The sequence below is a fragment of the Centruroides vittatus genome, unplaced genomic scaffold (assembly GCF_030686945.1).
Source record: "Centruroides vittatus isolate TY-2023 unplaced genomic scaffold, ASM3068694v2 contig_620, whole genome shotgun sequence".
NCBI lineage: Eukaryota > Metazoa > Arthropoda > Arachnida > Scorpiones > Buthidae > Centruroides > Centruroides vittatus.
In genome coordinates this window covers 1,166,515-1,180,807 of record NW_027122381.1, presented here as the reverse complement: position 1 = coordinate 1,180,807, position 14,293 = coordinate 1,166,515, and the positions used below count along the sequence as shown (strand labels likewise).

At 37.3% G+C, this 14,293-nt stretch overlaps 1 protein-coding gene across 19 annotated transcripts in view; it reads left to right on the top strand.

The window, feature by feature from the left end:
• The window catches only part of LOC136979409 (ankyrin-2-like), a 376,384-nt gene that overhangs the window by 45,443 nt on the left and 316,648 nt on the right, over positions 1–14,293 (top strand). The gene's annotated exons all lie outside the window — the stretch shown is intronic.

Here is a 14,293-nt window from a genome sequence, read left to right as displayed (position 1 = left end):
TTACTTGTAATGTGAAACACTTGTTAAGCGAAACAATTTTTCCCATAGAAATTAATGTAAAATACAATAATGCATTCCATGCTGAGAAAATGCTCAAATGTTTCATGTATAATGTTTATTCAAAAAAAAAAAAATTCTACAGTATACACTGTTAAGGAGCATGAATCATCATCATCATCATCATTTCTTTTAGCGCAGAATGAACTATCCTGGAATGAGAATTCGATTTGCAGAAACGAAAAAAAATCATAGCTAATATGCTTGATAAACACTCCAAACGATATGCCAATTCTTGGGTTATGTAAAGGCTATAATTAAATATTAAAAATTAATTAATTTTACTAGAGGTAGGCAGTTATGCTGCCATCTTGTATTAAATTTAATAATTATAAATAGTTAATTTTTAATTCAGACATTTTTAAAATTTAATTTGGAATTGGTCATTAAATTTAATACAAGATGGCGGCATAACTGTCTACCTCTAATCAAATTAATTAATTTCTAATATTTAATTATAGCTTTTACATAACCCAAGAATTTGGCATATCATTTGGCATGTTTATTATATAATGGCTATGGTTGTTGATGTTTATAAGTAATATGTGTGAACACAAGTTTGAAAAAATATGTGATTGCAAGCAACACTAAGATGCTAGCAGAATGAGTGCTAAACACAGACTAATGGAGCATGCACACAATTCGGGACTTCCCCTCTCCTCATCACTCATTACGTGAAACATCGCTCGTTAAGTGAGGCAAATTTTTACAATGTAGTGTCTTGGAATCACTGAGAGATTCAGACTTAGTGTTGGGTAAGGATACTAAGGGCCACACAAAAAATAGATCACATGATAAGCAATTCTAAACAACCACTTTATGATACTCAAGTTCATGTACAACACACAGATCTAACCTTCCTTCCATTGGCACTAGTGTAACACTCACTAGGGGCTTAACAGCCTATAACTCTAATATACTTATTACTAGAAATAACAATGATACTTAAACTAACAAAGATATTTACAATATTTACAGTGATGATCAGTGGTATTCATTAATACACATTTATCGTTGCTAGCATATCCTGATGTCCGTTGTTACTAGTGGATCGCGATACAAATTGATACCCGACATTTAATAAAGAAAACACCAAAATAACCTCAGATACAGGTTATTTCCTTAACCTTCTTCAACATCCACGAAGGTCTCTGGACTTGATGATCAATTGTTCCCTGATGCAAGTTGATTCTCTTCTCAAACAACAGTCCGTTATATTGTCCTATCTTTCAAATCGTAGACAGTGACCTTTCTTGCTGTTGTCAGCTTGGTCAGGGCTCAAAGGTCTTCACCAGGTGTAGTCCAGAAGGAAAAAGGTGTTCTGCACGTGTTGTGCATGTGTTTTTATGTTTGCTGCCATCCGGGACCTCAGCCTTAGTCACATGGTGTCACGACAACCAATCCTGATCAAGCAGGCAGCAGCTGCTGAAGGTGGCATGTGACAAACGAAAAAAATTACAAATAGCTTAGTAATGTGACAAAAGGTAGAAAACCCGATACAAATGACAACAAAGTACCTAATATATATACAAGGCTGAGAAACAAATAGTGACAAAGCACTACAACAATTTGTTTTGCTCGCTATGCGAAATACTCGTTGTGTGAGGTGCTCGTTAAGCGGGGTTCCATTGTATATATGTATATATATATAAACATCAAATTTAAATACGAGGGCTATTTTTTAAATAAGGTTTGTTTTTTAATAAGAAGAAAAATACTGTAAATATCGTTAAAATATATTTTTTTCTATATTCTACATACTTTTATCTACTTTTCTACATAATTTCCATTTTGTTTAAACATTTGTCATACCGCTCAACAATTTTTTGAACTCCGACTTCAAAGAAATCTGCCGCCTGTCAAGAAGCCCAATTCACTTCTTCGTCGTTGAAATGTTGACCACCAAGGAACTCTTTTAAGTATCGAAACAAGTGAAAATCACTGGGTGCAAGGTCTGGACTGTGTGGATGATCATATCGAGTCAAAACAATAAAGCACTGCCCAATTTTTTTGTTTTGTGATCGTCAGAAAGCAGTCTTGGAACGCACCGAGAAAACAATTTTCGATAATTCAGTTTCTCCGAAACAATGGTATACAAAACTGATCTTGAAATCTGTGGAAATTCAATTGATAACGTTGAAATCGTGAATCGTCGGTCCTCTCGAATTTTGTTATCCACATCACGAACCAAATCTTCAGAAATCAGAGAAGGTCGACCAGGGCGTGGCTCATCATGCACATTAACTCGCCCATCCTTGAACATTCTTACCCATTTTCGAACTTTACTGTCACTCATAGCATTATCACCGTAAACTTCACAAATCTGACAGTGAATTTCCGCTGCTGCCAAGTTTCTTGCATTCAAGAATCAAATAACAGATCGTATCTCACAGTCGGCGGGAGACTCAATTTTCTTAAACATTTTAAACTTTTACAGCTCAGCATACAGACAGACGATATGGCTGTAAATGGCGTCAAAACGCGCGCCAAGCTTGCTCGGAGCAGAAGCATATGCATACTGCCGTGATTGCGCATTATTCTCACTTTTATTCACAAACGGACCTTATTTAAAAAATAGCCCTCGTATGTTAAGAACAAATGTTAGGATTATTAATTAGATTTTATCCCCAAACTAATTTGGCATAATTTGTATGTCATTGTTTTTCTAATTATAGTTTTACTTTCTTCTACTATTATCATCATCATAATTTTTCTAGTATGGTAAGATAGTTCTTGTTTATTGCTTGAACTTCATGGAGTAAAGAACATAACAAGTGTAGAATATTTTCAGGACCTGAAATTTTCCCAGAATTACATACAAAATTTCTCTGAAAATTGTTGCAAACTTCACACAAAATGAAACATTTTATGAGTTAATACTTATTACTATTTAGTTTGGAAAATTCAAATTTAATCATACAAAATAATGAAATAAACCTACTTTAAACAAAATTTTTGCTTATTAGCACACAAAAGAAGAAAATATTTTATGAAGGGATCAAAATAATTATTACATAGTTTAAAGTGTTATAACTAAATACTGTGTAATTTTTCAGGCAACACTAAACTGATAAATTAATGTAAAAATGTTTAAATTAGAGGAATAAACTATCCTTGGCTGGAAAAGTGTGTTGATTGTATAATTGAGTGTTCAAATATACATTCCAGCTTTTTGAAGTGGTCTTTAAATTAGAAGAATGATTTAAGCATATTTTAAAGCCATATCATCTAAGTAGGTTAGAACATACAATTATAAACTTGATGTAATATGTTAATTAATGAAAATAAAATTGAAGTTGAACATGATGGGCATTGTCAAGCCAGGGATGAGCTGTTTTTAATGCTGGACTCTAATGGACATTTTAATGTACAAAAAAGACAAATTTCTTTACAATAATGATGGTTGTGGAATTTTTTCCTGAAAAATTGTTTAAAAAATTGTTTGCTCAGATAGCAATTTTTTTAGAGTTTTTGATTACTGACTTTTTCATTATTATCATTACTTTTTTAAATGCAACTATATTTTTATGATTGTTTAAAATTTATTATAAAATATTTCAACATTAATATTTTTTATATCTATGAAAAAATATCAAAAGTAAAAGAGAATATGTTTAAAAAATAATAAAATTATTATTTAAATATTTAATCAAGACAATTTGGGAAAAAGTATTTAAATGCAACTTGTTTATTTGCAAATTTTCTGTGCATAGAACAAGTGAATATCTCATTTTAATTTAAGCTGACATGAAATTTCACCCATTAGATAGTGTCAAAAAGAGTTTTGAAAGAAAAATGGATTTCTTTTTTGTTCTTTTTAAAGTTTGGTTTTGGCTTTTGTAAAAGATGAAACTGTGGTTTAGTAACTGAAATCAACTGATCCCTACTGCACACACATAATTATGTAAGTAGGCAGTGGATGTAATAGGTGACTAAATTAATCAGAGGCAAACATCACTTCCCCTCTCACTAGCTCTCACTCCTGGAAACTTGCTTTGCCAGATACTGAAGCCAGCACTGTCTTATTATGACAGCTGGCTGTAGTCGGTGAAAATGTGTAAAGGTGTAGACTCCGCTGATGGAATTGTTATTACCTCAAACAGCATGTGAAAGGACTGAATAGACTTTGACTCATCTTTGTATGTATAGTCTAAAGAAATATGTTTTTTTCTGTGAATAATGAAAAACAAAAAGGATAAACCATATCATCAAGCAGAGGTGCTCTTATGTACTGTACCTAATGGTCGGTACACACCCTGATATTGGTTATACATTGGGTTGGGTGGAGAAGGGCCGCACTCGGAGGTATAGCCCAACAGCCGGAAAAGGAAGTAAGTGATGGAAAGTGTTTGAAGAGGTGAGAATGAAGGAGAAGGGAAAGTTGATAGGATAGTGGGGAAGGAGGTTGGGATTCAGGAGCGCCTGCATCGCATTTATTAAAGTAAAATTTCAATTACAAATGACAAGATATGTACAGTATACAGCTATTTACACAATGTAAGTAGGCGCGACATGTGAATAATCAGAGCGAGCAATAGAGAACAGTGCTTACTATTTACATACATGGGGAACAAAGTAATGCAGAGAGGAATGAAGGTGTCCCCTGAGTCGCGACAGTAGAAGGGAGTATATATTACATAACTTCCCGAGGAGCAGTTACATGAGTTTCGTTAGGACAGGCAACAAAGGAATTCGCGTGTTGAAGTGTTGAGTACCTTTAGGCTACCTGGTATGTTACCCAGAGTACCGGGGTACAATGGTGTTCAGTCCAGTATGCCGATTTCTTTGGCGAAGTTCACAAAAGCCGTGTAAATATTTTTATTGTCCATAAAAGTTTTTAGAGATGGTGGCCACAGTTCGTGTTCGTTCCGAATAATGTTGTAGAGTTTTTTCCTCTGTTGCGTATACAGAGGGCAATGGTAGATTATGTGTTGTGGGTCTTCCTCTTCATTAAGGGGGCAAGGGCACACCCCGTCTGTTTTATTATGGAACCTCAGAAGGTAACTTCGGAAGTTCCCGTGACCAGTGAGGAGTTGTGTGGTCCTGAAGGAAGGAGTCCGGTGGGTGGTGGTATTTGGAGGGTTGACAGAGGGGATAAAGTTATATGTTAATCTTCCCGTGGAACTGTTGTCCCAGCGTGATTGCCAGCTGGTCCAAGAGTGGTCGTTGATCCTTTGTTTCACCCAGGAGAGTGGAGTGAGACTGAAGTGAATGCTGTCAATCCTATTGGGGGCTGTGCGGACCAAGATGTCCGCTCTCTCATTTCCAGTGACATTTGAGTGGCCCTTAACCCACGCAAAGTTGATGGGAATGGTGTTATTAAGAGAACACAGAAGGGTGAGACTGTCCCTTATTATGGTGAGGCTGGTGTTTAACTTTTTCAGCTGGAGCAGGGCAACCCTGCTGTCGCTCAGAATCATAGCCTTCTTGATGTCGTAACTCGTCCTGTTAGTTGAAATCCATGAAAGGGCTTTGTAGATTGCCAGAGATTCGGCTTGATTAATTGTGCAATGGTCGGCTAACCTGTAGTGTGCCTGATATACTGTGGAGTTTCCGTTCATTATGACAAACGCGCACCCCAAGCCGGAGTCGGACTTAGACCCGTCGGTGTAAACACACACACCAGTGTGGGGCGCAGCGTTGCCGATGGAGAAGAGGTCGTCGACAGAGTAAGACGGGTGGAAGTTGTGCTGATGGTGATAGTTGAGATCCAGGTTGTGTCTGGATAGATGCTGTTGAATTTCGGTTGCTGTGGGGTTGACATCAAGGCGGGTAGCTATGTCTTTAAAGTAATTCTGGTTGCTGTTGTCAGCGTTTAGTTTAAGCTGGTTGTATAACCAAACTTTACCCTTGATTACCAGGTCCACAGGTAGCAGGCTGACGATTGCCAGTAGGGCATCAATAGGGGCGGTTTTATACCCTTTTGTGACTGTAATGGCCGCCACCCTTTGGGCAGATAGTAGTTTCCTTTTAATGTGTATTTTATTAACTGAGCTTCTCCAGATTACAGAGCCGTACGTGAGAATGGGCTCAATTACCATAGTATAGAGCAGCCTACATGCTCTACTATTGTAGCCCCATTTGTTGCGGGCTATGGAAGCTAAGGAGTGGTGGACCTTTATAGCTTTATCATACGCATAGTATACGTGTTGTTTCCATGTAAGTTTGTTATCCAGGATGACACCTAGATATTTGACCGTGTCCTGATTTTTTATTCTGTTGCCATTTATCTTGATGGTGGGGCCCTTTTGTAAGGGGGTCGATCTGGGGAAGACCGTGCAGGTGCACTTATCACTGTTGATTATTAGTTTATTGTTGTGGCTCCATTGTGAGATGGACTTAAGGACGTCATTAGCTCTAGATTGAAGTTTTTCCTGATTCTTGTGAGACAAAGCCAGTACGGTGTCGTCCGCGTATGTTTGGATTCGGAGGTTGTAATCTGCTGGGAACCTATTTTGAATATCGAGCAAGCTGTTATACATGACAGTCCACAGGAAGGGACCAGCCCTTGAGCCCTGAGGACAACCCCTATTTATCCTTTTTTCTAGATAGGTTACGTTGTTGCTGGTGATTTTAATGGATCTGTTCTGGAGATAACTTTTTGTGAGAACAAATAGGTTCCTTGGGCATTTGGCGTCCTTGATGGCCATAAGGATCGCTGGCCACCAAGCGTGATCAAATGCTCTGCGATAATCAATGGTGATAAGCATAGTGTGCTCTCCTTTGTCTTTAGCAGTACGGATGTAGTTTACAATAGAGTCGAGCGGAAACTGTACTCCTCCCCTTCCTGAATCCGAATTGATTGTCATGGATAAAGTTATTGGATTCACAATAGAACTGAAGCCTATTTGCCATTAGGCCGTCTAGGATTTTCCCGATGACCGGTAGGAGGGAGATAGGCCTGTAGTCAGTGGATTTCGTGGGGTTGTCACTTTTGGGAATCAGTTTGATAGAGGCGGACTTCCACAATGTGGGGAAGTAGCCCAGCTGCAGGCACTTATTAAATATTATTACAAAGGGGTCGGTATTGCCTCGTAGGCGAGCTTGGCCAATTTTGGGTGTATCCATCAGGCCCAGGGGCCTTCCTCAGTTTTAGCTTAATAAATTCCCGGTCGACTTCCTGGTAGGTGAACATGTCATTGGTGGTAGAGGGAGGTGTCGAGCTGTTACTTCTAACAGTTTTGTGATGGTCGTTGTCAGTTGACGGGTTGTCCTCAGGGAAGAGGTCCTTAATAATGTTCGAGTAGGTGTTAACAAATGAGGTACTGAGGTCTGCATTATTATGAAAGTTATTAGGGACTTGTGTCTTTTTCACTTTCCCTTTGGCGATATAATATGGGGTAGACCATGGGTTCCCCCTCCCGGCCTCAGTGCAGTACTGCCTCCATGACTCCGTTCGGGCCTTGTTAATATTGGTCTTATAAGTCCTGAAGAGGACTTGGTAGTCATGACGAAGTGTTTTTCGCTTTTCTGGGTCGGCCTCCTGCCTGAACCGTTTCCTGGCTTTCCTCAGAGAGGTCTGTTGTGCACTGAGTTCCTTCGTCCACCAGGGTGCGGAGTTATTGACCGCTATTATTTTTGTGGCCCTCAAGTAAGCCTGATGTATGACATAGTGGAGATTACCTATTATTCTGTCCAGATCCTCCATGTCCTCAATCAATGCTATGGACTCTGGATTCCAGTATTTGCAGATGTAGTCTTTATATTTGTCCCAATTAGTGATCTGCTTTATTCGTAATTTCTTTCGATGCCTGGGGTGTCCACTATGGTCTCTATGTAACCATGATTGCTGGCCGAGTGATCACTTAATGTGCTGCAAGAGATGTTGTAATGCAATAGGTGGCGGTTTGCTATGCTAATGTCCACCCAACTCTCCCCCGTCGGGGAGGAGTAGGTTGGGAGAGGACTCGAGTTTAGAGACTGAAGGTTTAGTCTGTTTAAAAGTTCGACCACTTGGTAACCCCTCAGATCCTCGTAGGGATTGTGCCAAACTTGGGACTTGGCATTGAAGTCCCCTGCAATTATGGTCGGGAGAGTGGGAATTGCTTCAAGGTCACTTGAAGTTTATACTAATGAGAACTGGATAAATGTTAAAAGGATCTTCTGCTATCTGAAGGGTACACTTGATTATGGCATATTCTATAAGAAAGGATACAAGAAGGACATTCTTGAGGCATTCAGTGATGCTGATCATGGTGGAGATTTGGTCACTGGACGTTTTACTTCCGGTGTTTGTATTTATTCTGATGGAGCAATCACTTGGCTGAGTCAAAGACAAAGTTCAGTTGCAATATCTACTACAGAAGCAGAAGTGGTGGCTGCAAATGAAGCAGCATGTGAAATGGTATGGCTGTAGAGATTGCTGAAAGATATCACAGAACTCAAAGAGCCTCCAGAGCTACAAATTGACAATGAAGCAGCAACAAGATTGGCACAAAACCCAGAATACCATTGCCATTCTAAACAGATTAAAATGAGACATTTCTTTGCTTGGGAGCTAGTTACTGATGGAACCATTGTGTTGAAGAGAATTCACAGGTAGCTGACATAACGACAAAACCACTATACAAACCAAGACTTGAATCATTTTGCAAGGACATGGGTATCCAACAGATCATTCACCGAGGGAAAGTGTTGAAAAATAAGGAAAATATTAACATTTTTATGATCTGTTGATTGGTGGCAACACTGAACATTTTTGCTTGTAAGCTCCCCTACCCTTTTTACTTTTTCTTTTGTTCTACTCTCCCCACCTTTTTCTTCAGATGTGGATGAATTGTGTGAAGTTGTAATGTTAATGTATGTTCCTTTTGTGTTTAAATAAAAGTTTTTGTTAACTATAACAGTGTGTGTTAGATGTTCTGACATCAAGTTTCAACAAATATGAGCATCTTCATATGTTTTTTTGGCACTCCACTCTCCATCATATCATGACAACTTTTAGACCACCAATCCATATGAAGCCTTAATGACTTGCTCCTGAGAAGTATGTGCTTGCAAACTGTGAGTTTGAGTTCATGTTGGTACAAGGTACTTTGTTGCCCATTTTTGAGTAGCTGGTCACCATTAAATCTTGTTCTAAACAACAGTTAGTGGCAATGCTATGGTGATGGGCCCATCTTTAGGTGTGGGCCTACCGGGCCTGGGTCCAGGGGCCTCCAGACATTGGGGCCTCCTAACATTCGAGACTTCAAAAATATGCAAAATTGAATAGAGCATCAAGTAATAAAATTATTATAAACAGTAAACAATCAAAAGATACGGTTGATAAATTTTATTAAATGTAAATATAACAATATGTTTAGCAGAGAAAGCTAATTGAAAAAATTTATGAACATTAACCCTCCATTATGAATTCCTTAAGGGAACCTCCCAAGTTTTCTTGACCCAGGACCTCACACATAGCCTGTATAGTGACTATTGTCAACTTAATGCACAAACTGTTCCTTATCACTATTCTGTTCCTTATATTGAAGATTATTACAGGTTTCAGGTCTTCTCAGCTATTGATCTGATTCATGGCTTCTCCCATATTCTGATTTCTCCAGAAGATATCTCTAAGACAGCTGTCACAATGCTGTTTGGTTTGTACAAATTCATTGTCATGTCTTTTGTCTTATATAATGCTGCACAAACCTTCTAGCATTTTAAGAATGAAATCACTAACAATGTAGAATCTGTTATGTATTTATTGATGTTGACCTGTTACATCTTGGGGTGAAGCTGAACACCTTAAACATTACACAAGCTCGTCACTAAAGATAAAAAGCACAATTGCACAAAAGCCAAAATTGCACAAAACAAACATAGATTTAAGGGAAGTACAGTGCTACTACAAATTGCCACTTTTTGCTGATTGGTTAGTGTTTGTAAATAATCCATGTTATATATGAATAAATGAAATGCTGCATTATATCGAATCAGCGTTAATAGAGGCAATGTTAAGCAGGGTCTTACTGTATTTATTAGATGTAAAAATATTCCTGGCTATTTTTTATTATATTTGTACAGTTTTTATTATTTTTTTATTTGTCATGATAATGTGTAATTAATATTACTATATTAGTATGTAGAAATCTCACTAGCTTTTTCAAATCTGTAGTTTTTTTGCTAATGTTGTCTTGAAAATTGTAGCAAAACAAGTAGTGTAAAGTTGCTTTTAACATAATAAAAATTGTAGATTTTATTTTGATATCAACCAGTACAAAATTAGAAATGCTATAACTTACTCAATGTCACAATTGAAAGTGTCTGTTTTTTCTGGTACCATACAGCAGTGGTTCTCAATCCATGGTCCATGGAACACAGGTGCTCCGTGAAGCCATTTCAAGTGTTCTGCGAAAAAAACAAATATACAATTAAAATTTGTTGCAAAAGAAAAATACAATGTAAAATTTTGAATGGGAATATAATTAGCAAATACCAATGTTGTCATCTACTAGACCGAGTGTGCTTGATTTCAAAAAGGTTTGCCACCCCTGCTTTAAAGCTGATGTATTGTAAGCGTTCTGCAGAAAACAGTGTGAAAGTTTAGTGTTCCCTGACTTCAAAAAGATTGAGAACCACTGCCATACAATAAAGGCAGTTTGGAAATCAAATTCTCTTCAAGGTGGACCATTGATTGATATAGTCATCAAATTGCTAACATTTATTACATTTAGTCTATTGGAGTTTTAATGAGATTCATTTCACTAAAACCATGATCAGTAAAAGTAAAAAAGTAATATAAAAATTTTATTTAAAATTATTGTACAGCCATCTCTGTCTGTTACACGTACACCTCCTACTCATAGATATACAGTAGCCCCTTGTTTTATTGGGGATTTGGATGTATTGTGCTGTTTTTTGGTTCCCTAAATTTTAAAAGCACTTGTCAATAAATTTTAAAGTAGCAATTGCCATTGAACTTCTTTTTGCAACAAAATACGGTATTTTATTCTTATCATTGTCCTTGAAACTACCACTGCAGGTGAAACAATAAATTTGTCAAGATATAAATAAGCAAAACAGGTGGATAGACCAATTATCATTCATGTTTCCTTTTTATATTAAAAGTTGTTTATATTTATTGGTCTCCTCATTTACTAGTTTCTGTGAATTTGAAATTTCATGCCTTTATGTGAATTGACACAATATGGTGAAATCACATAACATTTACATAAAGGTGATTATGTAAATCATTTTTATGTGATTTACATAAAGGTGTGAAATTTTGAATTCACTGTGTAATGGGTAAGGAAAAGACTTTTGTATTTCCGAATAAAAATTTCTAAAATTTTTATACAGTAGTAACTTTATTTTGCTTTTTAGAGAATTTTTACTTTATAATTTTACAAGTTTTGATGTTCTATTATATGTTCAATATTTATTTTTTAAATTTTTAATTAGTGTTTATAATTTTTGTTCAAAAATACAACTTACACAAATTTTTAATAAGCAATTTATTATGAAATATAGTACTATATAATAAAATTGCAACTGATTTTTTGTTTTTATATCAACAGTATTTGTTTTTAAATGTCATTGTTAAAGAGACAATAATGTTAAATAGTCATTTGTGGTATCAATGTTTATTTAAATGTCAATTAATACGATATAACCATGAATAAAATTCAGTATTATAAAACTAAGCTTATTTTATATCAGAAACACTTGCTGTTAAAAGAATAGAGGATAGAAATTCCATAGCATGTATAATCTGTTTAATATAAGTCCAGAATTTTTAGGACTCTTGTTAAATTTTTCTCCTGTCATTACCTATGTGTGTAGCAATGATTTGGGTTATATAACCTTTGTATTTGTATTAGACTTAGACTTATATTTGTATTAGATTTAGCCTTATATTTTATTAAAACATACCATTGACAGTACATACTGGGTGCTGCATAAACATAACCCAGTTACAGAGCAAGTTACAAAACGAGGAGTTGATACAAATGTAAAAAGAACAATATGTAAAAAGGGAATACAAACAAAAGGCATATACATAAATGAACAGAAGAACGACGCGATACATAACAAAGTGGAATGTTAAGGCATAGTAGTCAGATGCAATAAAAATTCCACGGCAAGAGTACATAAATGAGCAGAGGTAGAGCGTGATAAATAACACAGTGGAATGTTATGGCGTAGTGAACAGATACAGTAAAAAGTAGCATGGCAAAAGTATAACAACTGAAACAGTAACAATAGTAGTACGCAAACAAATATTAACAACAATAAGGTGTACAATAATAGCTAAGTGTAGGCGCAGACAGAAGTGTGTTCGTAGTATTTGTTAACAAGATCCAGAAAGCTCTTATAGCTGTCTTGATGATTAAAGATGTGGTTACAGTCTCTGGGCCACTGGCCACCATGCATTTCAATGGTGGATTTAAGATGGTACCTCTCAAGTTCTAATATAGGGCAGTCAATGAGGTAATGTCGGCTGTTATCGTTGATTTCACAAAGGGAGCAGGTAGAGCTGGGTGCATTAGTAAACCTGGCCAGGTAGGAATTGAATCTACCATGGTTGCTCAGGAATTGACTAACCTGATGACAGGGCTTGTACCATCGACTGGTGATGAAAGATTCGATGTCAGGGTTCAAGTTCATAGGTGAAACATTGGTTGTCATTGTTCCAGTCCTGCCGCCAAGATGCAAGAAGGTCCCTCCAGAGGAGATTTTTTATGGTCATGGCTGTCATTTTGTTATAAGACAGAGGGAGATCAAGGTTGTTACCAGCAGATTTCGCCAGGGCATCAGCCCGCTCGTTGCCAGGCGTGTCCTGGTGAGCATGAGTCCAGTAGATAAAGTAGTGGTTATTGGTGTTGGCAGTAATATCCTGAATGTCCTTAATAATAGGATGGAGGTTAACACCTTGAAGCATGGTAATGGAAGTGGCACTATCGGTGATGATGGCCACAGTACAGTTTTGGCAATTGTTAGCAGACCAGGCTGGGGGCCATTTCTATGGCAAACAGCTCAGCCTGCAGGACAGAGCAGTGCTCGCCCAACCTATACTGTCCACAGGCAATTTCACTGTTGTCTTGAAAGACTGTAAAGCCGCAACCTACATTAAGATCTACCTTCGAACCATCGGTGAAGATTTCAAAGTTGATGTTATTGGGCTGAGAGAAGTTGATGATGGTGGAGGTAGCTGGATGCCTGGAGTGAGCGTAGTCGATGCTGCTTTCAAAGTTAGTACAGTTGATAGTAAAATTGCCAGTATGAATGCTTTGACCACGTTTGAGGTGCCAAAACTTAGCCTTATAAGTAATGACCTTGTCGATTGGTGCATTTTAGATAGAATGTGTAAAGTGACGCTGGGTGTGGTAGAATAAGCCTTGGTGATGTGCATAAGGGCACTCCTTTGGGCAGAGATAAGTTTACGTTTGTTGTGCACCTTGTGGACTGCTGAACCCCAGCTGCCACAGGCATAGGAGGTAATGGGCACAAAAATCTGTTTATAAATTGTGTCCATGGCCTCAGAAGCCAGACCCTAGCATCTCTTTGAGATACAGGCGAAAGCATTAAAAATTTTACCGGTCCTCTCCGTGATGTACTGAACATGTTCCCTCCAAAGGAGCCGGTGGTCCAGGATGACACCCAAGTACCTGATAGATTTATCAATAGAGATCGAGTGCCCTCCCATTTTAAGGGTAGGTACTCTGAGGTAAAGATGTTGGTGGCCCGGCTTATTAAAAATGATGCCCTTGATCTTGTTAGTGTTAAATTGAAGCTTGTAGTCCTTACCCCATTTGAGAACTTTTTCCAGAATCTTGTTGCCACAGGCCTCAAGGGCAGCACGAGAGCGACTCCCAAGAAGCAGCAGGGCGTCATCAGCATGTAAAGTACTATTTTTAGTATCTTAGGAAACCGACACTAACTGCGGCCGGTAAAACTTCCGTTAACCTAACGGGTACTTTACGCGGATTCGAGATTAGTTTGCCAGGCCTGGGCTTTTACGTGTGCACCGAAAAGAATTAGTAAGAATAACGACAAATATCAAGTCAAAAGTAAAAGTTTCAAATATATTTAATTAGTAAATAGAATTTACTATGTACAATTGTCTATAATCCAAAACAAAATTTATTAACGAAAATCAACAAGTCAACTCGACAATAAACTCAGCTACTTAGCTTAACTTAATATTAATTCCCCTTTGAAAATTTGACAAATCAAATACTTAGGAATTATGAACAGAATGTCTTACGAATTAAACGTCTGTCTGTCACCTCACTATACTAGGAACCTA